The following is a 26,740-nucleotide window of genomic DNA, read 5'->3' on the forward strand; positions in this document are numbered from 1 at the left end:
GCATGTTCAGTTGCTCGGGGGCATCTGTTGTGCTTCATGTGAGGCTCTAGGCTGTGCTCCCTTTTGTGGTGCAGACTGTGGTCCAACTTTACACCAGGTCAGAGTAGGTGTTAATTTCCTGCTGCTTGCGCACCTTAGCGCGTGTTTTGTGTTCTTATCTGGCTTGAGGTGTCGTGTTGTCGCTGCTTTTTGCACGGTAACGCCTACTGTGCATCTCATTAGCGATAGTTGCAGGGTTCCTCTGTGGCGATGTTTTTTGCGGCTGCTATCGTGGGTAAACTGGTGCTGTGGGCTGTTAGCACCAGCTTGTGAATGGGGTGGTAAATTTATCATAACTTTGGCTGAGATAAAATGCCGTTAATTTGGCGATAGCTCCTTGTGAGTATGCCTCTGAATGTAGGAGATTGGTAGTCAACAGCGCTATTAATCTTTTGATCTGTTGCTCTTCGACTCTGTGAGTAAAGTGTAAAATATTTATGAACGTCATTAATCAGTAAGCAATTTATAATTTTGGCAGTTTTGAAAAGTGCCATTTGATTGGGAAATGATGTCAAAGGAATTGTGAAGAGCTGGGAGCAGAAGGTGGAAACCGTCTGGGGTAGGCAAAGGATCGCCAGGCCCAGTGACAGAACCGAGTCACACAAGGAAACAATCACTCTGACACATACCTGATCAGTTCATGGACCAGCACCGAACACACCTATACTGTAGCACCGGGCCCTCTGGAGTGATCTTCTCTACATACCGAGCGGCCCATCATGTAGATGGAAATAAAAGGTCTGCACCGTGGAAAGGAGGAATGTCAGGCAGGGCCAATCCACACAGGGAAATAGCTGACCCAAACATTGACGGAACAGAGCCACAACTGCACACTGTGGAGGCCATCTTGCAGAAGGAAGTGCAGGTGCTGCACAGTTGGAGGACCGTCAGGCAGGGCCCTATACACACAGGGAAATAACTGATCTGAAGAGGGAGCATCAGACAGAGACCTGCTTTCACGTAGAAAGAGACCGGGAAAATACTAGCCTGCATATACACAAAGCCATCTTAAACAGAGGCAGCACCGACCACATATAGAAAATGAACCAACCAGCCAAGAGACTGGACCGCTTACAAAGAGCCAGTCCGCACATGCGAATGAAGACTGGCTCTGCATAACAAACTAGCTCCCTTTTGCAGGGTCAGAAAGCCTTAGAGGAGGGAAATACCACACATTGCAGGCAAAGGGCTGACTTGCAATAAAGGAAATAACCTTTGGGGAGAGGTGGCTTAATAGAGCTGCCGATTGTGGGCTAATCACATAAAAACCCAGTGCCTAAAAGCAGACACACAGACAAAAAGTGAACCTGGTTAAACGATATATCAACAGGCGCTAACTGAAAGCTCTGGGAAAAGTGCCCACGAGCACACCGGAACTGGATGCATCTGAATACTGGACACCAAAGTTTACCACTTGACAGGTGCTGCAGTAATTTAACTAGAGTTCTTAAGTCCTGAAGTCGTATCTTTGGCTTCATTTCTTGTGCCCGATAATCCAACAGCAGTGACACTTCATCAAAGTTCCAGAGGGACTGGGGCCATGCAGTGGTGGCAAACAGAGTCCGGTGTTGCAGGGCGAATCATGTGATGGCCTATGCCGACGATACCCAGCTGCTTTTTACCTGGGACAAAATTGCGGACTCTGTTCTTTTGGTCCACTACTGTCTCTCTTCTATCTTCAAATGGTTGGTGAATGCACAACTCAAGTGCAATGAAGAGAAGTCTGAGATTCTCTTTTTTGGGAAATTTCCTTCCAACTTCCGAGAGTCTCTCTGGCCCCCTAGGTTCCCCTTGCCCACCTCTACAGGGAGTAGGAGTAAGAAAGGGGTAGACCCTAAAAACTCCAGGACCGGGGTCCAAAAGTCAATACAGAAAAACGGTGGTCCTGGTTATATAACAATTTATATGTTGAATTCAGTATTTGTATCAAGATAGTGCCCACCACACATTCAATCGTCATACATGAAAACAGTTGAAGTAATATACATTGAACCAAATGTGTATTTAGTATGCATTTATTTATGCATAATTAGTATTGACGCATTATTACTTTGCGAGCTATTGAGCTTGTATCCACAAACACATGAAAAATTAAAATGCAATTATATAATCATTACATTTAGATGTGCTCTCAGAAGAAAGAAAAGGGGAGGTGTGCAAGTTGTGAGGGACCGGGTAAAGGTGGTGTGACTGGTTTAAGAACATCACGTGAAAATCAAGATGCCTTTACAATCGTTAGGTACATGGTTCCAAAAATGCATCAAACATAGGTTTAAATTCATTCATTTCCTTGTGTCCTATGTTGTGCTTGCGTGGCGTAGTCTACGTTTCGACCCCCAAGATACGCTGTAAGGGTGACTGTTGCCTCATGTTGGGGTCTTCATCAGGACTGAGACTGGTGAGAGCCTACAAGGATATATAGTAAGGGAATCAATCACCTCTATATTATGAATGAGTGGGTATATATATTACATTCTGTATTCGGTGAAAATTAATTGATTACATACATCTTCAAGACGGTAATGACCTTTGCCGTCTGGTAATGGGCATGGTAGTGCTCCTGGGAAATCTGTTGAGAAATTAATAAAGACTGAAATTCAGTCACTAGCTAACACACGCTGCTAGGCAAAGAAAGCTCAGGCTGGAAAGGGGAACTTACTTATGGGACTGCTCCTGACACCTATAAATGAGTTGCTCCAGGCTTGTGTCCGGTTATTCAAAGATGTTGGGCGCGCTGTGTGGAAAGATATTAAAAAGTGTTTTTAATAACCCCACGGAGTGATGACTCTCATTAGTTGAAAAGAAGAGAAACGTCCATTTAATAGCCTCGAGAAACGCACAGAGCCGCTACAATGGTAGACGAGCTCCTTTAAAATCAAATGAGTCATGTGCCACTAAATGCGCTGCACACAAATAAAGAATCAACCCAAGATTAGTATTTAGCGCAGACAAACGTATGTAGTCATTTAGTTGATTCGGAGAATAATTGCGCGTGCAAGTATTAAAACAACTGAGTCGAATAAAGTGTTTGAAACGTGCCGCTTTGGAAACCGATCTCTCGGGTTCACGGCTGGGAAGTGATCTAAACAATTAAGCGGGTGCACTCTAAGGCTGGGTTTACCCTAGTCGGGTTACAGCAAGACTTACATTAATCTCGCCGTTCGTGGTCCGACCTCTGGGGTTCTGGTTTAGAAATGAGCAACTCGCGGTGCAGCCGCTGGATGATAGTCGGGTTGGAGGCTCGACTTCAAAGGGCCAATCACTGTTAGGACGGGGCTTAAAAGCGCCGGCTCTTACTAACGCATCCTGCGTGAGAAAGGGAATGTCTACAAAGAGTGTTTCTTGGCGAAAGGGAATGACTGTCAAGTGCCGTGGTGAACATCTATATTGCTGATGAATCATTGGGAGTAAATGTCAAATGGTTATATTGTGATTACATTGAGAATCGAACAGCATATAATGCATTCTAGTACAAATTAGCATTGATATTACATTATTCAAAAGCGGGAAGGACATCCATACAAATCAAAGCTTATAGGGAAAAATGATAGTTATTATTGGATATCATTAAGGAACACAGTTAAAGTCTCTTTCTTCCCATGTCATGGTGTAAGTCAATGTTAATGATAAAAATTGCCATTCAATGCTATCACAGTCTTGGCAGCCACTAGAATCTGTCTAAAACTGGTTTGGTCGTATCGAACGACCAAGTTTATACCAATTGACTCAAACTGAATATATGCAATAAAAAACTTTTTGAGTTATTCAGAATGTCAAATTTTAACAAGATGTCAATCTGGGTTTAGTCCAGCCATTTGGGCAAAGTTGGCATCCATTTCATTGAGTCCATGGCTCACAGTTTTCAATAAATGCATCCATTTACATTCTCTGATGTTCATTATTGAGTTTACATTGCCCCCACGTGGTCCCAGAGTTATCTTTTCCAGGACTAACCATCTCAGTGATTCAGGAGTGTGGTTGTGTTCCTTGAAGTGTTCCACAAGTGGTGCTCCAACTGTAGAGCATCGTATTCTGCTGGAATGTTGAAAAATTCGATTTTTTACTTTTTGTTTAGTCTGTCCGACGTACATCAAGTTGCAAGGGCATAGAATGGCGTAAATGACTCCACTTGTGTTGCAGTTTGTGAAAGATTTAAGATCTATAGTCAGTTCATTGTACACCAGTTGTTTGGTTTCCCAGCATGTTGGACACGCTTTACATGTTGTACATTTGAAGTGGCCCACTACATCGGGGAGGTTCCACATCCGTTGTAGAGTAGGTGCTGCAGGGCTTTCCAACATTGAGCGTACTACATGATCCTTTATGCTTTTCGCTTTTTTAAAGGCATGCATTGGGGGGTCCGGGCTGTCAAGGGTGTCTGCGATGAGGTTCCAGTGTTTATTCACTATTTTGCGTATTGCATTACTCTTAGTGCAGAATGTGGTCACACAAATCATACGTGATTTTGAGAGATCACGTATCTTTGGTATTAGAAGAGATGATCGATCTTGGTACCAAGCTCTTTTTCGTGATCTTTTTACCAGGCGTTGTGGATATCCTCTGTCCACCAAACGGGTGATTAGATCATCTGATTCTTTGAAAAAGTCCTCTTTGCGGGAACAATTTCTCCGTAAACGGAGGAATTGGCCAAAAGGTAAGTTGTCCCTTAGGGCCCTTGTGTGGTGGCTGGTATACCTTAGAAGAGAATTCCGCTCAGATTGTTTCCTAAAAAGGGTAGTGTAGAGGTGATCATTGTCTACTTTGATGGTGATATCGAGGAAGTCGATAGATTCTGTGCTCATTGTCATGGTGAACTTGATATCCTCTGATTGAATATTTAACCATGCTAGGAATGCATGTAGAGACCCTGCATCCCCTGTCCAAATCATCAGGACATCATCGATGTATCGATGCCAAGTGGAGATCATGTCACGATAAGGATTGGTTGCTGCCAGTATACATTCATGTTCATATTCAGACATATAGAGAATCGCCAGGTCTGGTGCGAATGCAGCACCCATAGCGACTCCCTTGCTTTGAATGAAGAATTTGTTTTGAAAAATGAAGTAATTCTTGGTCATCGCAATTTCAAGTAAGTCCACTAAGAATTCAGTGGGGACTGTGGCTGGTTGGTCTCGTCTTTCAAGAACTCTCTTGATACAGTTTAGTGCAGGTCTTTGTGGTATGCTGGTGCATAGTGAGATAATATCCATTGTCACCAGGATTTGGCTGGTCTTGTTAAAAGGTGTTTGATCTATGAAATTGATGACTTGCATGGTATCTCTGAGGTAAGTGGGGGTTGCCTCTGCAAGTGGCTTTAAGAAGACATCAACATATTTGCATAGTGGTTCCAGGAGCGATCCGCATCCTGAGATAATGGGGCGTCCAGGTGGTTTGAGTGGGTTCTTATGGACTTTTGGGAGTACATAGATTGTAGGTGTCCTTGGCTGTTCCACATTGAGGTATGACAGTTCTTTGTTCGTAATAAAGCCTAACTCTAGGGCTTGTTTGGTCAGTGTTTGGATCTCCTTTCTGATTCCCGGAGTTGGGTCACCCATCACTGGTCTGTAGCTAATGCCGTCCATCAGCTGGGATTGGATTTCCGCCTTATAATCCTCTGTGTTGAGCATGACAATGGAGCCCCCCTTGTCCGCAGGTTTAATTACTATGGACTTGTTGTTCTTGAGGGAGTCCAGTGCTATCTTCTCACCTGCTGTGATGTTGTATTTCACATATGACTTCTCTTTTAGTATCTTGAATACATCCCTTAATACCACACTTTCATAGGTCAATATTTTGTGTGATACGGAGGCCATGCTTGGCATGAAGGTGGAGGGTGGTCTCAGATTGGTAAAGGCAGTCGTGATTCCTGTGGGTTTATTGGTAAAAAAGTTTTTTAATCTGAGTTTTCTGAAGAATCCAGTTAGTTCTGCTTGTAGATTAAATCGATTTGGATGCGATGTAGGCACAAATGATAGTCCTTTGCAGAGTATGTTTGATTCATCCTGTGTTGGTGTATAACTGGAAAGATTAATGATGGGACTGGTGTTAGAGTTGATCCTCGGCATTACCACCTGTAAGTCTTCCTCCTGGTGGTTCTCTCTCCGTGGTCCTCGGGTTGGAATCTCACCTGTTTGTTGGTCTGGCCTTGTTGTCTTCCACCATCCCAATTCTGCTGGTTCTGGCCTCTGTTCGAGCGTCCGCTCCATGCCCCTCTGCCTCTTCCTCTCGGTGGTCTCCATTGGGTATCTCCTAAAAAAGGCGATTGGGGTCCACTCATGTGTTGCTGGGGGGGTTGATACCATTGGTCTTGCTGATTATAGTTGCCACCTGATTGGTTGCCCTCGTTCTCACTATCTCCACTGTATGATGAGTCGGAGAAGTTGGTGAATCGTCTGCCTCTGTATCCTCCACGTCCTCTGTTTTGAAAGCGGCCTTGGTTGTCCTGTCTGTAGTAGTCCGGTTGTAAGTAGGGATATGTCTTTTTCCGATCGTAGTACTGGATGTCCTTAGCAAGTTTCTCTAGTTTTTTTTGTTTGTGTCTCCACATCAAAGTCTTTCAAGGTCTTATTTAGTTTCTCAAGGGTGTTTTTTGCATCTGCAAATGCTGAGCCAATGGAGACCACCGAGAGGAAGAGGCAGAGGGGCATGGAGCGGACGCTCGAACAGAGGCCAGAACCAGCAGAATTGGGATGGTGGAAGACAACAAGGCCAGACCAACAAACAGGTGAGATTCCAACCCGAGGACCACGGAGAGAGAACCACCAGGAGGAAGACTTACAGGTGGTAATGCCGAGGATCAACTCTAACACCAGTCCCATCATTAATCTTTCCAGTTATACACCAACACAGGATGAATCAAACATACTCTGCAAAGGACTATCATTTGTGCCTACATCGCATCCAAATCGATTTAATCTACAAGCAGAACTAACTGGATTCTTCAGAAAACTCAGATTAAAAAACTTTTTTACCAATAAACCCACAGGAATCACGACTGCCTTTACCAATCTGAGACCACCCTCCACCTTCATGCCAAGCATGGCCTCCGTATCACACAAAATATTGACCTATGAAAGTGTGGTATTAAGGGATGTATTCAAGATACTAAAAGAGAAGTCATATGTGAAATACAACATCACAGCAGGTGAGAAGATAGCACTGGACTCCCTCAAGAACAACAAGTCCATAGTAATTAAACCTGCGGACAAGGGGGGCTCCATTGTCATGCTCAACACAGAGGATTATAAGGCGGAAATCCAATCCCAGCTGATGGACGGCATTAGCTACAGACCAGTGATGGGTGACCCAACTCCGGGAATCAGAAAGGAGATCCAAACACTGACCAAACAAGCCCTAGAGTTAGGCTTTATTACGAACAAAGAACTGTCATACCTCAATGTGGAACAGCCAAGGACACCTACAATCTATGTACTCCCAAAAGTCCATAAGAACCCACTCAAACCACCTGGACGCCCCATTATCTCAGGATGCGGATCGCTCCTGGAACCACTATGCAAATATGTTGATGTCTTCTTAAAGCCACTTGCAGAGGCAACCCCCACTTACCTCAGAGATACCATGCAAGTCATCAATTTCATAGATCAAACACCTTTTAACAAGACCAGCCAAATCCTGGTGACAATGGATATTATCTCACTATACACCAGCATACCACAAAGACCTGCACTAAACTGTATCAAGAGAGTTCTTGAAAGACGAGACCAACCAGCCACAGTCCCCACTGAATTCTTAGTGGACTTACTTGAAATTGCGATGACCAAGAATTACTTCATTTTTCAAAACAAATTCTTCATTCAAAGCAAGGGAGTCGCTATGGGTGCTGCATTCGCACCAGACCTGGCGATTCTCTATATGTCTGAATATGAACATGAATGTATACTGGCAGCAACCAATCCTTATCGTGACATGATCTCCACTTGGCATCGATACATCGATGATGTCCTGATGATTTGGACAGGGGATGCAGGGTCTCTACATGCATTCCTAGCATGGTTAAATATTCAATCAGAGGATATCAAGTTCACCATGACAATGAGCACAGAATCTATCGACTTCCTCGATATCACCATCAAAGTAGACAATGATCACCTCTACACTACCCTTTTTAGGAAACAATCTGAGCGGAATTCTCTTCTAAGGTATACCAGCCACCACACAAGGGCCCTAAGGGACAACTTACCTTTTGGTCAATTCCTCCGTTTACGGAGAAATTGTTCCCGCAAAGAGGACTTTTTCAAAGAATCAGATGATCTAATCACCCGTTTGGTGGACAGAGGATATCCACAACGCCTGGTAAAAAGATCACGAAAAAGAGCTTGGTACCAAGATCGATCATCTCTTCTAATACCAAAGATACGTGATCTCTCAAAATCACGTATGATTTGTGTGACCACATTCTGCACTAAAGAGTAATGCAATACGCAAAATAGTGAATAAACACTGGAACCTCATCGCAGACACCCTTGACAGCCCGGACCCCCCAATGCATGCCTTTAAAAAAGCGAAAAGCATAAAGGATCATGTAGTACGCTCAATGTTGGAAAGCCCTGCAGCACCTACTCTACAACGGATGTGGAACCTCCCCGATGTAGTGGGCCACTTCAAATGTACAACATGTAAAGCGTGTCCAACATGCTGGGAAACCAAACAACTGGTGTACAATGAACTGACTATAGATCTTAAATCTTTCACAAACTGCAACACAAGTGGAGTCATTTACGCCATTCTATGCCCTTGCAACTTGATGTACGTCGGACAGACTAAACAAAAAGTAAAAAATCGAATTTTTCAACATTCCAGCAGAATACGATGCTCTACAGTTGGAGCACCACTTGTGGAACACTTCAAGGAACACAACCACACTCCTGAATCACTGAGATGGTTAGTCCTGGAAAAGATAACTCTGGGACCACGTGGGGGCAATGTAAACTCAATAATGAACATCAGAGAATGTAAATGGATGCATTTATTGAAAACTGTGAGCCATGGACTCAATGAAATGGATGCCAACTTTGCCCAAATGGCTGGACTAAACCCAGATTGACATCTTGTTAAAATTTGACATTCTGAATAACTCAAAAAGTTTTTTATTGCATATATTCAGTTTGAGTCAATTGGTATAAACTTGGTCGTTCGATACGACCAAACCAGTTTTAGACAGATTCTAGTGGCTGCCAAGACTGTGATAGCATTGAATGGCAATTTTTATCATTAACATTGACTTACACCATGACATGGGAAGAAAGAGACTTTAACTGTGTTCCTTAATGATATCCAATAATAACTATCATTTTTCCCTATAAGCTTTGATTTGTATGGATGTCCTTCCCGCTTTTGAATAATGTAATATCAATGCTAATTTGTACTAGAATGCATTATATGCTGTTCGATTCTCAATGTAATCACAATATAACCATTTGACATTTACTCCCAATGATTCATCAGCAATATAGATGTTCACCACGGCACTTGACAGTCATTCCCTTTCGCCAAGAAACACTCTTTGTAGACATTCCCTTTCTCACGCAGGATGCGTTAGTAAGAGCCGGCGCTTTTAAGCCCCGTCCTAACAGTGATTGGCCCTTTGAAGTCGAGCCTCCAACCCGACTATCATCCAGCGGCTGCACCGCGAGTTGCTCATTTCTAAACCAGAACCCCAGAGGTCGGACCACGAACGGCGAGATTAATGTAAGTCTTGCTGTAACCCGACTAGGGTAAACCCAGCCTTAGAGTGCACCCGCTTAATTGTTTAGATCACTTCCCAGCCGTGAACCCGAGAGATCGGTTTCCAAAGCGGCACGTTTCAAACACTTTATTCGACTCAGTTGTTTTAATACTTGCACGCGCAATTATTCTCCGAATCAACTAAATGACTACATACGTTTGTCTGCGCTAAATACTAATCTTGGGTTGATTCTTTATTTGTGTGCAGCGCATTTAGTGGCACATGACTCATTTGATTTTAAAGGAGCTCGTCTACCATTGTAGCGGCTCTGTGCGTTTCTCGAGGCTATTAAATGGACGTTTCTCTTCTTTTCAACTAATGAGAGTCATCACTCCGTGGGGTTATTAAAAACACTTTTTAATATCTTTCCACACAGCGCGCCCAACATCTTTGAACAACCGGACACAAGCCTGGAGCAACTCATTTATAGGTGTCAGGAGCAGTCCCATAAGTAAGTTCCCCTTTCCAGCCTGAGCTTTCTTTGCCTAGCAGCGTGTGTTAGCTAGTGACTGAATTTCAGTCTTTATTAATTTCTCAACAGATTTCCCAGGAGCACTACCATGCCCATTACCAGACGGCAAAGGTCATTACCGTCTTGAAGATGTATGTAATCAATTAATTTTCACCGAATACAGAATGTAATATATATACCCACTCATTCATAATATAGAGGTGATTGATTCCCTTACTATATATCCTTGTAGGCTCTCACCAGTCTCAGTCCTGATGAAGACCCCAACATGAGGCAACAGTCACCCTTACAGCGTATCTTGGGGGTCGAAACGTAGACTACGCCACGCAAGCACAACATAGGACACAAGGAAATGAATGAGTTTAAACCTATGTTTGATGCATTTTTGGAACCATGTACCTAACGATTGTAAAGGCATCTTGATTTTCACGTGATGTTCTTAAACCAGTCACACCACCTTTACCCGGTCCCTCACAACTTGCACACCTCCCCTTTTCTTTCTTCTGAGAGCACATCTAAATGTAATGATTATATAATTGCATTTTAATTTTTCATGTGTTTGTGGATACAAGCTCAATAGCTCGCAAAGTAATAATGCGTCAATACTAATTATGCATAAATAAATGCATACTAAATACACATTTGGTTCAATGTATATTACTTCAACTGTTTTCATGTATGACGATTGAATGTGTGGTGGGCACTATCTTGATACAAATACTGAATTCAACATATAAATTGTTATATAACCAGGACCACCGTTTTTCTGTATTCACCTCTACAGGGAAGCCTGTCAAAAATCTGGGGGTGTGGTTTGATGAGAGTCGTTTAAGACTCATATTAAGAAGCGGGCTGGCTGTTGCTTCAGTCTTCTCAAAACCCTAAAAACATGTTTTCCTCTCCTACCCCAGGCAGCGAGGGAAACGGTAACTTGTGCACTAATTTTGTCTCAGCTGGACTATGCCAATGCCCTTTATGTTGATATTCCGGGCTACCTGTTGAAGAAGCTCCAGGTGGTTCAAAATATGGCAGCTAGACTTCTATTGGGCATTTCTCGCTAGGAACAGCGTCCACCATCAGGTGCGATCACTTCACTGGCTCCCCGTGATGGATAGAGTTAAATTTAAATCTCTGGTTCTGGCCCATCGTGCTCTTCACAGTACTGTTCCTTCATATTTGCAGAAACGTTTTTCCTTCTATGTTCCTCTGCGACCTTTGCGGTCTATGTCTCTACGTCTTGCTCAGGTTCCTCGTTTTAAATATCAGAGGCTAGGGGGCAGCTCTTTTGCTCTGAAGGCTGCGGTTGCTTGGAATGCCCTTCCTCTTGCCCTGCATACTATTCAGGATCCAGTGGCTTTTAAGAAGAATCTGAAAACACATTTCTTTGCTCAACGTTCATTTTCCATACTCCGCTAGGCACCGCACCAGGACACTCATGAGTATCTGTGCGCGTTACAAATTCATGTAACATAATATAACATAACATGTGAGCGCAGAACTGGGTTGCGATGTCAGGCACCGAATGAAGCTGAGCAGATATCGGGCGGGGTCGGCCGTGGGTTGGACTGTAGGCCACTGTCCCTCCGTTTTGACCACATTGTTTTCTTTGTAGTGTTGCATTTTGTTCCTCTGTTTCCAGTCCGTGTCTGCTGGCAGCTACTCTGCTAAAAGTAAAGAAATAGATTTTTTTTTCTATTTCTTTACTTTTGAAGCAATCCCAACACCTGCGCTTTAGCTTAAGCAGTTTAAAGCTAAAGCGCGGGTGCCGCGATTGTCTCAAAAGTAAACAAATAGGGGAAAACATGGCGGCCCATCGCTTTTTTCACCTATTTATTTACTTTGTTACAATGTTAGCTCATGCGCTTTCGCATTAAACATCTTAAGCCAAAGTGGGTATGCCGAGATTGCCCAAATGCGGCACCCGCGCTTTAGCTTAAGCTGTTATAAACTAAAGCGTGGGTGCTGACATTGCATCAGAAGTTAATAAATAGAAAAAAACATGCGGTTGCTTTTGTAAACGAAAGGAGTGGCCCCCTAATATCAGCTGAGGCATGCTGCACTATAAAAAAAACAGCGTGCGTTCGTATGAAAAATTAAATTATGGAAAAAAATAACATGCAGCCATGTTCGGCGCAGCGTGGCCATTATATGAGTCGCTATGAAAAAAACTGATGGGAGGAGGGGCCATCACGCTATGAAGGAGTACTGTGTGGCTGACCAAAGAAAGCCATTAGTGAATTCGCCATGGAGCAAAACAGAAATGAGGGACCAATACTGGCAAACACCAATACGAAGCCAGCATTTCAGAATGCCACAGGCAATAACCAATGGCAATAGGTGGGTATGCCAAACCCCACAGAAGAGATAATAACAGGTCGATTGAAGCTCGACCTACAAAAGGAGAAATCATTAGAGATAAATCCTAAAACCGAAGAAAACACTAAGCAGGGCACATAGAAAATATTGTGTGCACATAATGTTCCTCTTCCTCTGCTAATAGGCCAAAGGGGGTACTTTAGTGATATTCTGCAGGTGATAAGTGAATATACAGGTGGACAACTTATTCAAAATGTGAGAAATTAGTAAGCTTGTATGTAGGGCAGAATTTAACTGCCCCCAATGGCCAGGATGGCCAAGTCAGTAACAGGGCTGGATCGCCGAATCAAGTGTTGCAGTGCCTCCTGTTCTCATGGACACGAGTCTAGGTCACAGGGACATGTGGTAGAATAAACGTTCTAGAACCAATCAAATTCGCAATTGGCTGCTATGAAAACATGGGGACTCTCTCCTTTCGACTGGGAAAGAAGTACTATCTGCTGGAGGTTTTAAAAAAGATATAAATATTTGGGTTTGCAGCAACTTGTGTTCTTTTGGAATTCCTAAAGGCGTTTGACTTTTACTCCCCCTCCTCCTCCCCCTTCTAGAACGAACACAACAGAACTTCCTGAAGTTGTCTCACCTTAATCTGTGTTTGTGGGGGAGAGTGCAAATAGTGAAAATGACCGCGCCCCCGCTTACAATATGTCTACTGTATGACACCCCTTCAGATACCCAACACTATCACGGCACGTATTGAGGCGCGACGCAGCTCCAGCAAGGCTCGGGGGTGCCCAATCTTCACAATGCTGCGTCAAGATCTACGCCTGCTTCAAGCAGACGCAGGGTTTTAACGCAGCATTGGCCTGAAAGTGACTGAGTGAAATCTTATAGATTTCACTCAGACACTTTTAGGAGGCGTTCCTGCGCAGGAAGGCCCCCCCCTGCGCAGGAAAGCCTCCTTATGCGCAGGGCTTTACAACGTGACGCATCTCCTAGATGCGTCACGTTGTAAATAGGGTGCATTGTTTGCGCCACCGTTGCGTCAAATAAAGTGACGCAATTGCGGCACAAAGAGGCGCAACGGCCTCATAAATCTGCCCCTAAGTATCCAACCCTTCCGACTCTGGGTCAACAAAATAATGGGAGGCCTTACGCATTCCCAGCTCGCCTCCTATACCCTGGCCTTCCATCTCTCCTAGGTTACAGCTCAGGTGTATTATGGCCAGGAATCCCTGTTTTGGGAACGCCTGGAGCATTATCTCCTTTTGCCTGTGACCATGACGCAGCACTCATATCTCTTGGCTAAGGACCTGAGAGTGGCATCGAAACGATCATGGCACCCACTGCCTGGCACAAGGCACATAATCTCCTGTGAATATCCTCCTACCTGCACCAGAAGGCTCCATTGTGACATAAATTCCTCTCTCAGCATTGGCTCATGTCCATTTTACTGAGCAACTTCGAACGATTGCGGTATGAGGTGTCTCAATCAGGTCTTACATGGTGATGGGCTCAAATACTTTGACCTCTTTTAGACAAAATTCGGGGTAAGTCCCTCAGAAGTTTGGAGTTATCAACAACTGTCCCACTGCCTTCACACAGGCTGGGACCCACAGCCAGCAGAGTTGCCCCCTCACTCCTTTATCTCTGAGCGTTCTGCCAATAAGGTGGTGGTGTCAGGTATGTATGCGGTCCAATATCAAATGCTTGCAGTGTGGGCCATCCAATGTCACACTAGTATATATTTCTAATCAATGTATTGATCCCCAATGCTCTACTTTTCATGACCCCACTGCTTTGAAGTCACCAATAACACGAACATTTCAAAGGTAAACGTGAAAAGGAGCATATTATTTCAATATGTATTATTCCATTGTAAGTACAATAAGATACATTAGTACATCATGTTCAATTCCATTCATCAAGGAGTCTTGTTCATCTGTACACAGATCGGCTGCTTGGTATTTGGAATTCAGGGCCCGATGAGGCTGCTCACACTATTAATACCATAATTCTTGTTGTTCTACACTGATGCATTTTATTGTATGCTTTTACGTTATCTGTATCTAGTCCTCTATGTTTCCTTAATTGCATTAACTGGTGATCTTGTTCTTGTTCTTGTTCTTGTTAGTATGCACTTATTCGCACAGTACTTTTTTATTGTATGGTGCTTTTGCTCTTTGTGTTATTGGGTACCGTTGATACCCCCAACTCTTAACCTGAACTATTTCCACTACGTTGTAACCTCACCTACGTGAACATTGTGTTTGTACCCTTGCTTGCTTAAACTCTGTACAGCGCTCTGATGCCCCTATGGGTCTTGTTCGTGCTTTATAAAACTATTCAAATAAATAAATAAATAAAGGGGACTACACCTTATATACATATTGAAACTGAACCTGTTTGGGATTCTATTTCACCACAACCTCTTTGTCGACTTCTTGAAGACTCATTGATTATTGGAGAAGCAATTCCAACCCTGATGAAGTCCTATTGGACGAAATGCGCTGGTTCGGCTGCTGTACACTTCAATAAAGTGGCTTTGAAAACAGATGAACAAGACTCCTTGATGAATGGAATTAAAAATGATGGATTATTGTATCTTATTGTATTTACAATGGAATAATACATATTGAAATAATATGCTCCTTGTCATTTTTACCTATTATATGTATGCGGTCCACATCAAAAGACAACATTCCCATCCGTTCCTCTCAGCCACTAGACTCAATGGCAGCCCCCCCCTGTGATGAATGCACATTACCCTGAAAACTGGGCACCACTTCTTCTTGACCACAATAGGCTCCTTAGGGAACTCCAATTAAATTTCCTTTACTTCAAAATCATACAGAACTGGTATTAGACTTCCTGGAAACTTTGCAGGTCAAAGCTCCTGCATCATGCCCTCTTTTTGAGGTGCAGATGTGACGTGCTCTAAATCTTGTTGTCTTGCCCCGCCATTGCACACTCTGGGGCACTTATTTGAAACAGACTAGGGTGGTCTAGTGCTCTCCAGGTGACTCCCTCACAACATCTGGCCCTCTTCAATAACTTCTCTGACCATTCTGACATGACCTTCAAGGATTGCAGATGCCTAGCCACTAGTCCTGGGTATGAAATTCTGCCCTGCTCATGGAGTTTGTGGAGTTTTTCCCACTCATAACGCGCAAAGTGGAGTTTTTTCCCTGCTTGCCCTCGCACACCTTAAGTTACTGAGCAATGAAAATCTTACTCCAGACCACCTCCCGGTGAGATTTCTAAACGTGGGCGGTTGCGGACAGTTGCTATTGCTTGAGCTGAGAAGCCATCCATTCGTGTCGAGGAAGCTGCCGCTTTAGTAGAGCATCTAGTCATGCTACAGAAAAAAGCATGACTAGATGTCAGGTGGTTCCGACTGTCTAGTCAGCAGGATACCAGTCAGGGTAACGTGTATCATTGGCTGGTGGATTTGAAGGAATGAGGGGCTGGGTCACGAGGCGCAGACAAGACTGGTGACTGGCCTTTCTGTAATGCGAAAGTCCAACTATTGCATATAACTGTAAAGTGTATATACAATGTGTGTTCCGTTTTGATTTCTATAATGAAGTTTAACAGTTGTGTAGAACTGTCGAGTGCATATACAATGTGTATGTCATTTTGATTTGTGTGTGTGTGTAATACAAAGACAAGTGTTTTTATACATACAATGTGGAGTCTTTTTGTAGCCTATGCAGTGTGTTGCGAGGGGGGTGTTGTGCTAATACTTTACACTCAAGCCCTGAGGATAAGCCTGGCTGCTGGGTGCCAAGTTACCAGAGGGTGAGCACAGGCTATTGGACATACTCATTCTATTTGGAACAGTGGATTCTGTCTGGCTTTGATGAATCTTATTTTATTTGAAAAACAATGAACACCGAGCACAGTGCTGATTACTTAGGAGGGCATGTAAACTCTAGATACACAATAACATGATAAAAATCATAACAATTGTAATGTAGATAAATATGTCATTTTTTTATTATTATTCTTTTTGTATCTTTAGGTTGAAAACATATATATACTGTACACATAAACAAATCTCGAATAGATGAATAAATACACAATCCCAATAATATAGTGCAAATTAGAACCACACGTACATATATTCAAATATAGCCTGGAGAAAATGTCTCTTCAGCAAAAATTCAATACACTCAACCAGGTCATAACGCGTTTTGGCAAAGCCTTCTTCAGGATTTCCATACCAGTGGTTACTCCGCTTACTCCATAGATGTCGTTAATGGTTAACAACCCTCATCGATTGATGTTAAGAATTGCGGTTGACTGCACTGTATAAAACTTCATCAATATAAGCATCTATATGCACCTCTACATGGTTCCAAGGCAACAGGGATGGGCAAAAAGGCTTGTAATCTCTCTCCTCTTATATTATATCCCTTGACTAGCCACTGACTCTGTAACCAGTTCTTACTTTTTGTGGGAGACCTGGAAGGCTTATCAATTTCTTTAGGTGTGAGATGAATGTCACCAATGGCATGTTCTTAATGTGAGAAGTTGGCCTGATATATGATGCTCACTAGTTCTAGTGATCACCTTGTATCAGTCCAAACAAGCCAGCTGTTTTGCCACATATAACCCCTTGAATACCAAATGAAAGGACACCACACAGGTAGTTATGAAAATAAACAAGATATTTATTAACTAACATACACCTCTGAACTCTTTATGAGGTCAGAGGGCTAAGCACATGACAAAACTCTTAAGAAAAATACGTTAAGTTGCACAAGTTCCAATGTTGCCCTAGGGGCACGTCAAACCATATACTAAAAAAGTGGTATAAGGAAATCGATGAAAGGAAAGGAGCTGTCCAGAGGCTGTAGGATCGCTGGGACTACACTACCCTAACCTTAGGTAAGTGGCAGGAGGCCCACGGAACACGTGTGCAGAGTGTGAACTCACACGCGAGATGCGTAACAAAGTCAATGGACAGTACAAATTACGAAAAGGTAAGTATTAGACAGTTCCGACAAGCTAGGACTAGAACGACTGGAAATCTGGACACTAGGAGAGTTAATCTACCCTTGAGCACCGAAATGCTCTTGTTACCTCACCCACGGGCTGCGGGTGCATAGGTGCCAAAGTGTGTTGGGTTTCCGCGTTGAAGTCTATTGAGCCTGGAAGAAAAGATGCTGCAGGCGGCCAGAAGGAAGATGTCCGGAGCGACCCAAGAGTGGATCGAGGAAGTTGAAGACCTGAAAGCTGAGGGGACAATGTTCACAGTCACTAGCCAGTGACTGGAGTGGAACCAGGAAGGAACCAGATGCTGTCGTCGCGATCAGGTAAAGAGTGGACGCTTGACTCTGCAGCCACGTGGACCAGGAGGTGTCTTGGACAACCAGGATGGAGGCACGAGCTGTCCCACGCAGGCTCTTGCTGTTGGCGGTGTTGTTTCCAGATTCGACTTCAACAGGCCTTGGCAAAGGCAACCCACGCAGTGAGTGGAAAAGGCGTCTGGTGCGGATCATGTGGGTCCGGGGTGCTTCTCCTTTGCAGGGAAGCAAGGGCCAGTCTGGAGCAACCAGACCAGCAGTGTTGATGTCATGGATCATCGTCTAGGAGGCCACTAGCCAGCCGGCAAGTGACCAGACAACGTGTCGAGAAGCAATCAAGCAAAAGGGCCCCTCGCAGATCTCATGGATGCTGGAGGGTGATCTTCTGTGCAGGAGCTGCTCGGGGCTGGGGCTTCTCAATCCCCAAAGCACTTTGTCGAGGATGCCTCTGAAGTTGTGCTGGAAGCGAAGTGCAGTTTCTCCAAGATGGCCAGTCCCACGTGTCTCATCGCACCCACGGATCTCAGCTGTGCGGTAGAGGTCGGAGAGGTCTGGAAGCTCGGGTCTCGTTGGGCTCTGAAGTCTGGATCCACCAGGGAAGACGACAAAGTGAACCGTTGGAACGCTTGATGGTGCCTGCTTGTGCAGGGTGGTCACTCCTTGGCCGCAAGGGAGATTTCTTCAGTCTTCTGTGGAGCAGAACGTCGAAGTCCAGAGTTTCTTCTTGTAGAGTTTCAAATCAGGATTAATCTAATTTGGAATGGGACCAGCTCCTACCATTATTCTCCTAAAGGGGGCTGTACTATGACTAGGTCCCTCCTATGAGTGGGACCAGGACGGGGGGTGGTTACACCCCCTATCCTTTGTCTGGTTTCGCACCAGAGCTGGGACTGGAGTGCCCCAGCAACTGGCTTGAACCGGTGTATGCACAGGGACACCTTGTGTACCCCAGGCATGTCTCATTACTTTCAGGCCTGTCCTACCTAATACCCAAAATCCTGTCTGGGGTGGTGCTAGAACCTCCCAAGGCAGGAAACCCTTTGTCCAATCCTCCCTCGCTGGAAGGACTCCCAGCAGCAGGAGGTCAGACTTGTGACTGTGGTGGTAGCATCCATTTTGTGATGCTGAGACTCGAGTTAACTTTAACCGGGGTTCACAGTTACATACATGTTGTGTCCCTCTAAAAGGGTTGAATGCTACCCCCGTCGCCAGAATTGGCGAGGGGGTAGTATTCCAATTCGTATGACACCTTACTCAACATGTTTTGATGATGCTATGCCAATGCCAAAGTTAGCAATAACCACGAGGATTATAATGCACTTAAGAGTATATGGTATAGCGTTATCATGGAAACAGCTAAAGAACTTGGTTCCGAAAGCTGCAGACAGGCTCAGCTCATGCTAGAGCACCATCTCACATAATTCCAAGCACTCTGCCTCCAGGATTGTTAAGGCCTGCCATAGGAGTGACTTATAGGAGTATATGTGTCCATTTTAGGGTTAGATATAGGAATACTATATCTAAAGCAAAGGGTGATTACACCACCTTGCCCCAGCTGGGTTACCAGCCAGTTGTGTCAGTTTTGGATGGCCAGCCAGGGTGGCATAATGCATGCTGTAGCCCCTGGTAGGCCTTGGGTGTACTTATGCCCTGGGTACCTATGGTACACTGTACAAGGACTTACAAGAGTGACCCAATACCAATTAGATATGGAGTCCATTTTAAAAGAGAGAGCAGGAAGCCTGGGGTCCTGAATAGCAGGATCCCAGGCCAACTAAGTCGAAAACCAGCTAAACACTAGGCAAACAAGTTGGGGGTAACCATAGTCAGATATCCACCTTCCTACACTTAATTACAACAATTCCAGTGGATTAAAGGAAAATAATATTGTCCTAGATCCCGATGTGATGCGTAGATCGCTCCTTACTCAATCCGACGAACGAAAGGACTGATGAATCTTAGCCAGCCCAAAACTGCTGGGTCTAACAGGATCCCTTCATGGCAGGTGTTGAAACGTCACTTGACTTAACCCCTCATGCTTACCGGGGAGATAGGTGTAACATTCTGGGAAATGAGGTGCGGTGCCTCATAGAATGAAAGGAGACTTATTCACTCCTTGACAATGTGAGCATCACTGCTGGCACCTTAATGCCTTCACCCGCCGCTTTGCCCCCCCCACTTATCCCTCATCGTATCTCATGCCCCCCTTACACCTGAAGTGCCTCTTTAGCTTTCCGAGAGGACGTGACTGTTGGAATAAAGAACTTTTCTACATTATGGACTCCATCTCCATATAACCTCTGAAGCCTGCCATTCTGTATTTTGTGCTGTTATACCATACTGTCCAAACCTCCTATAGCGATCTCTAGAGCTGCACTCTACTAATTCCTGCAGCATTTGTTTGCAGTTTTCCCAACGCATGCTCCTTGATGCCTTTCTGATCTCTTGTTGGTACTATATTGCTGACATTTTCAATAAATAAATGTTTGAATAAATAAATGGTGGAAAAGTTGGCCTTGTATCAGAAAAGGCCAAATTGACTTTTTTTCACAGGACGTAGAAATGCTTGATCCATAGCTGGCAAAATCACCACCCAACACTAATCCCACTGAGTACATCCAACATAGAAAGGAAAGAGGTAAAAGGATAATTTGAAATGGGCAAAATGAATTTTCCCACATGCCTCTCGAGTAATTTCTGCTCATTAATGATATGCCATATGTGCTAAATTAATCATTCTTCAAGCTTCAACCAGGTCCAAGAAATGCAATGTCCACTTTCAGGTCCACACAAGCAGACCCAGAGCTCGATCTGCTTCTGTGTTCCACAGCAGTGGAAGCAGAGGAAGGAGAACCTGTGCTCATGCAGGCATTCCAACCCTTTAATAACTGTAAAACACAGACACAAACGAAACAAGATTCAGAATTATATGAAAGATGGACTTACTATATCCTGCTGGTGAAACCTTTTATAGGAAATAACTACATTTGAAAGCCTGTGGCAACTGGCCACTCCTTTGTGCTTCTGTCACTTTCCCAAGCTCCTCTGGTTTAGCTGCAGCAGACAAGGAAGACTTCAAGAGAGAGAGAAAGAGAGGGAATTAGTAGAGAGAAAACAATCATAGAGGGGAAAGAGTGGAGAAGAAAGAGGATGGATGGATGGAAATAGAGAGATTGAGTAATGAGAAGAAGGAAGCAGGACTGGTTGAACATGTTTACCAGGGCTGCTTTTGGTTCCCCCGATCAGGCCTGGATAATATAACATATCCAGCATTGTAATATTAAACCTTGATCAGCCCAACCAGTCACTCCATTCTGAGCACCAGTGTACTTTTATTCTCATACTTAGGGCCCCATTAGGATAGCGGGCTGATTGCCCCCGCCGGGCCGGCGCTAGTCACCGTCGGGGTAAATCTGCCCGCCATCCCTGTAGAAAAGACCCCTGCCATATTAAATGGCTGGGGGGTCTGCGGCGGACGGAAATACCGTCCGCCGCTTTTCCGCTCGATCGACATGTCGACCGGGCGGAAAAGGGTTCAGTATAGTGGTGGTGTCTTTCAGACACTGCCAGCCATATTATAATGTGCATTTTTGAATGCTTTTCCGTGGATACAAGGCATGCAGAGTCTGCTTGGGGGACCCGTTGCGGGCCCCCATGGACTCTGGGGGGTAGGGGGTGCACATGGGGGTACCTATGGTACACCACTGCCTTTCAAAGAACACCGTGGCAGGCACCGCGCGGTGCCTGTCACGTTGTGCTTTGAAAAGCACAACATGCATTTTTAGCATTGCAGCGGGCAGTGCTAGCAAAATCTATTTTCAACCAAAAAAAGCTTACAACAGGCTTAGAGATTATCCATTACTTACCATTAGTTGGCTTTCACATCACTCTTGTTTGCTTTCTTCTTATTGGTCAGTGCCTCCTGCTTCAGGTTTGTCTCTAACGCAGAGCATGGACCTAGTACAGCTTCCCGTCTGCGGCCAGTATCCTTCCACTGACCGCAGAATCCTGCAGGTACTTTAAAAAGGCTTTTTAACATGCACTCTAGAAGAATGCATGTGCATGCAGTTTGTCTACCTCCCCCACCCCTCCCTCGTGTTGCCTCTGTCCCCATCCAGCTGTTCATTGTGTTGCTGCTCCCTCTCTGCTCCCGATACCTCCCTCGTGTTGCTTTCACTCTCACTGTCTGTTGTTGGTGCTCCCTCCTTCCTCACCATACCTATCTCTGTTGCTTTTCCCCACCATCCTCCCAATGTCCATTGTTGCTGCTCCTTTACCCTCCCTTCAGCTCATGGTGTTTTGCCCCTCCTGCTCTCTGTTGTTGCTGTTGTCTCCTTCCCTCCTCACACCTCCCTTGTGTGGCTCCCCCGAACTCTTTTTTAACATATTGTACAGCAGCGCAGGCACCTGTGCAACATGACTTAAAGAAAAAAAAACACTATGAAGCAGTCAACGCTGGCTGCGTCATAGCATTTTTTTTTCAGTGTACTGTAAGCCATGTTGCACAGCAGCCGGCGCTGCACTGCAACAGGACTCAAAGCAAAGAAAACAAGCACTGGTATAGCCAATAGGTCTCACCTTATAAGTGTTTAGCCATGAAACACTTGATGTTGTTGCACCAAGGATATTGTGCTGGATAACTAAACACTAATAAGGTCCCAAAGGCGAGACCTATTGGTTATGCCAATGCTTGTTTATCACTTCAATCTTTTATCACACAAGACTTTACAACGAGCAAGAACTTCCCTTTGGGGAAAGCGCTGGACTGTGGAGAGGTATCAATTACTATTCCAACTCCAGTTGGCACAACAGTAGGGGAAGCATTGGACTTCGAAGTCCAACGCCGCTTCCCCTACTGCAAGTCATTGTAAAGACTCTTGTGGTAAAGGAATGCAGTGGTAAAGACACCTCTTTGTAAGTAGTAAACACCGCTTTGTAAAGACAGTGCGTGGTTTAGACTTTAGTGTAAACGCTCTTTCCGGTACCCTGTGGTCGTTATATTGTCTGTTTGTGGATAGATGTGTGTTAGTTATATCACTTTCCCTTTCACTTATTAGCTGTTATGGTGTTTATTTTCTGGTATGCCATGCGTGCTTTCATGAGGGTTTCCGAATCTAGAATGTAAGCGGGCTGATTGCTTGTGACCTGCCTGGCATACGAATGTGGGCACTGTGCTGTGCTACACATAAACGTTCTACTAAACCTCAGTGGATCTCAGCCTATTGAACCTAACAAACCCTTACTACCCATTAAAGCTACCCTTACCTAAACACTAACAGCTCCAAACTTCTCCTTAACGCTACCAATCCCTGAATTATATAAATCCTTTTTTTTTTGCAGTTTTATATACCACAACTCGACCCAAAGGTATTGGAGAACTTTACAGGAGCACCAACTACATTACATAAGGATGCATTCACTGGTGAAGACATGGTTGTTCAACCAGTAATGACTCTTTTGCCTAAACGCTGCTATCACTCAGAGATCCTTTGTAGTAATCTTAGCGCCAAAGCGCCCAAGGGCAAACGTATGCGCTCTATAAATTGTATTATTAAATAAATAATAAATAAATAAATTAATTTTTGGTAGACAGTGGAGATTAAGTGATCTGCCCAGAATCACAGAATGTTGAGCCATTGCTGAGACTCTAAGGTTCCCAAGCTCCAAAGTCAGCAGCTCTGACCCTTATGCCACATCCTCGAGTCTCCCGCCCCTCTCACCCTCACTTTAAATGCCCATCTTTACTTTAGCATTAGGATGTTCCCTTGCTCCTAGTAAGCTTACCTTTGCCCTGTAAGCCACAATATATTTCGATTTCATTATAGCAGCATCTTTTTTCATTTTAATTTTTCAGTATACTGCTTTTTTGACAGACGTTTTTCAGTGTCCTTTTCTCCACAATATTTTTACTGCAAACCAAAAAAGAAGAATTCTAAGCGCTCTCAACACATGGGTCTGTCTATATTTACCACATACCGAATGACCAGTCACATAACCTTACTTCCCAAATACAGTTCCCTGACATAAATCTATAACATTACAGAAAACTACTCGATTTCCAAGCGTGCCCTCGTAGGAGCAAGTGTGAAAAGGGGTGCAAATAATATTAGCATCTGGTGTAGCTCTTGTTAGTGTGGCTAAGAGACATTGTTAGTGTGTTCTCAGAACCTGTCCTATAGCAAACCGCCCCTCCCCCACACCCAAGCCCTTCTCTCTCTGGCTATTTATTTTGGATTTTATAAAGCGTGGTCCACGTGGCCAGAGCGGTTTACGCTGGTGAAGCAGAGCACAGTGAGCCATGTGCGAGCACAATGTGCGCAGTACAAAATACAGAAACAACGAGGGTGTAAATGCAAATGCAGATCATAAAATTATCCCTGCACTGCCAGTTGCCTCCATCAGACTGGTGAGCCACAAACAGGGTAAAATGTATCTTTGATTGCCGAACATCCTTGAGAGAGACGGATCTCCGGAGACAGTCTTGTTTTCACTGACGGGTGACTTCCCAATATAAAGAATAAGAATTCTCCATATTCCGTTTTTACATTGCTTCTTGGGTTAAAAAAAAAAAACCTCTGATGACTAAAAAAAACGCGACGCAGTGGTGAGACAATATAATTTCACATTCGGATTTTTGGCGGTGAGAAACATCAAACTTGCAGTGAGGCGCTATATCAAGAAAGCTAAGTATTGTCGTTTATGGGGGATCTCGGCAAGGGATGGGCAGGAGGAAGATGATGTGTTGTGAGGTGACAGTCCCGCTTTTTACCGCAGCAATGAGGTTTGAAACGCTATATAGAGATACTGTTTATATTATTATGTTTGGGGGTTCTGGACAAGGTGTGTGGCCAGTGACAGGATGCTGCGCTGTGATGCTCTATTATTCACAGCACATAAAAACCAAACCAGTGCAGTTGAAGCGCTATGTAAAATAGGGTTATATCGGTGAGGGCTCTCGTATGGTTGACCTGTGGGCACCGAAAGGAGCGTTCTCTGAAATGTGCTATTTTTTACAGTGGTTAGAAACCAGAGAATTACGGCTGAAACGCTTCATAAAAACATACTGTCGTTCTCATTGCTGAGAGGAGGCTGGCTGAGAGCTGACAGGCTGCATTGAGCAGTTTCCAGGTCTTGTGCTGCCGCTGCTTCTCCTGCGAGCTTTAAGCTAGTGCTGCGCATTCAGCTCTGGGTGCACTGTGAGGCTCGTGCAAGGGAAGGAAATGAGAGTTTCTCTCTGGAGCCACGAGGAACTCATAACAAGTAGTGGTTAAGAGGGCTATTGTACTTGTTTTGTTGCAGCATCAACGCTTCCCGGGGGCTGCAGCTTGAGAGAAAGGTGGAGGAAGTTGTGTGCGGACGCGTTGCGCGCGAAAGTGCATTTAATTGTCCGATGGCAGGAACTGGTCGGGGAGGGGTGGAGCAAGGAGCGCTCTTGTGCACGTAATCGCATGCTGGTGGCCAAGCTAGCAGCACTTTTACAAAGCAGCATACAAAATGTATCGCAGAGCAGCGCATGCATGCGCTGACTCAGCGAGACCTAAAAAAGCACTTTGACATGTAAAGGCGGGCTATTTTATAGTGCTTTTTAGGGTTCGGCTGGCGTTGGAGCGCGCATGCGCTTCTCGCCTTGAGACTTATAGTAAACAACTTAGTTTGGAGAAGGGAACTTGAGCACTGCCCCTCTTTTCAATTGGGTAGCGTCGGGGTTTATGTTAAACGCTGGCTTCTCATTGGGAAGGAGGGTTTTAGGCTGCCTCCCTTTGGCTTTTTTGCTGGACTGTCTCACCTGATTCACGGCTGTTGTGAAGACTTTTCTTATCTGCTTGTTTATTTAACAAGCAGATAAGAAAAGGCTTCACAACAGCTGTGAAGCAGGCACAGAGCTCAAAGGCGCACGGGGTCACGGGCAGGACAAGGCATCGGCAAGCACTTGCTTTTCTGATGGTTTCAACGTTTTTACTTGTAATTCACCCGTTTCAACTGTGTTGAGTTATGAGAAATGTCTCCGCCAATTAACTGTTTTCTTTAGCATTGTTTTTACCTATGCATCGTATATTTATTGCTCCTTTTTCAACGCTGCTTTCTCCATAACTTTTGTACCCACCATGTATGTGGCATTATTTTTTCCAATTTGCTTGAACCCACCATGTATGTGGCTTTTTTTTTTCCAATTTGCATATTCTTCTTTTGCTTTAACTTGTGTAAATTGTGCAGTATTTGTTTTGCTTCGTTCTGTTGTAATTGTAGTTGATTTGGGCCCCGGATGGGCATGTGTCCGTGGCTCAGGACAAGGGACCCAAAGATCAGAGAAATGTACTCTGATGTGGGGAAAGCTTCCCCCATGATACCCCCCAAACATCCGGAGACAAGAGAGGCTGGAACTCCACCCCTTGCCCTGTCACTCCCACTCTCTCCCCACCTCAGCACCAGAGCGGGGCATGGGAGCTCAGTCCCACACGAGGGCCCAGTACAAAAGCCAGTGCAGAGTGACAGATCCAATCCTTGAGGCAGTAGAGGGAGGGCGGGGTGGGGGGCCGGAGAGAGCAAGGAGGGCGGGAGATGGAGGGGCCGGAGGGAGGAGGGAGGGGTGACAAATCAGAAGAAGAATGGCAAAGTAAATGAATGTGGAAAGATGTGAGCACAGGATACACACGTCGCGCTGAGAATTCAGTGCTTGCGAGGCCTGCGTGTTCCACTTAGAGCACCTCACTTTGGGGCAGACCCCCCTGTCACCCTAACCAGACATGAGCTCAGACCCTGCATGAGCCCGAGGCCCTGTCTGTGCCATCACTGAGCACCAGGCTCTAAAGGCTCAGACACGGAACCTCTCTGCTGCGCTACCTGGCTTCTCTG

This window comes from Lissotriton vulgaris, chromosome 7 (genome assembly GCF_964263255.1).
Source record: "Lissotriton vulgaris chromosome 7, aLisVul1.2, whole genome shotgun sequence".
Taxonomy (NCBI): domain Eukaryota; kingdom Metazoa; phylum Chordata; class Amphibia; order Caudata; family Salamandridae; genus Lissotriton; species Lissotriton vulgaris.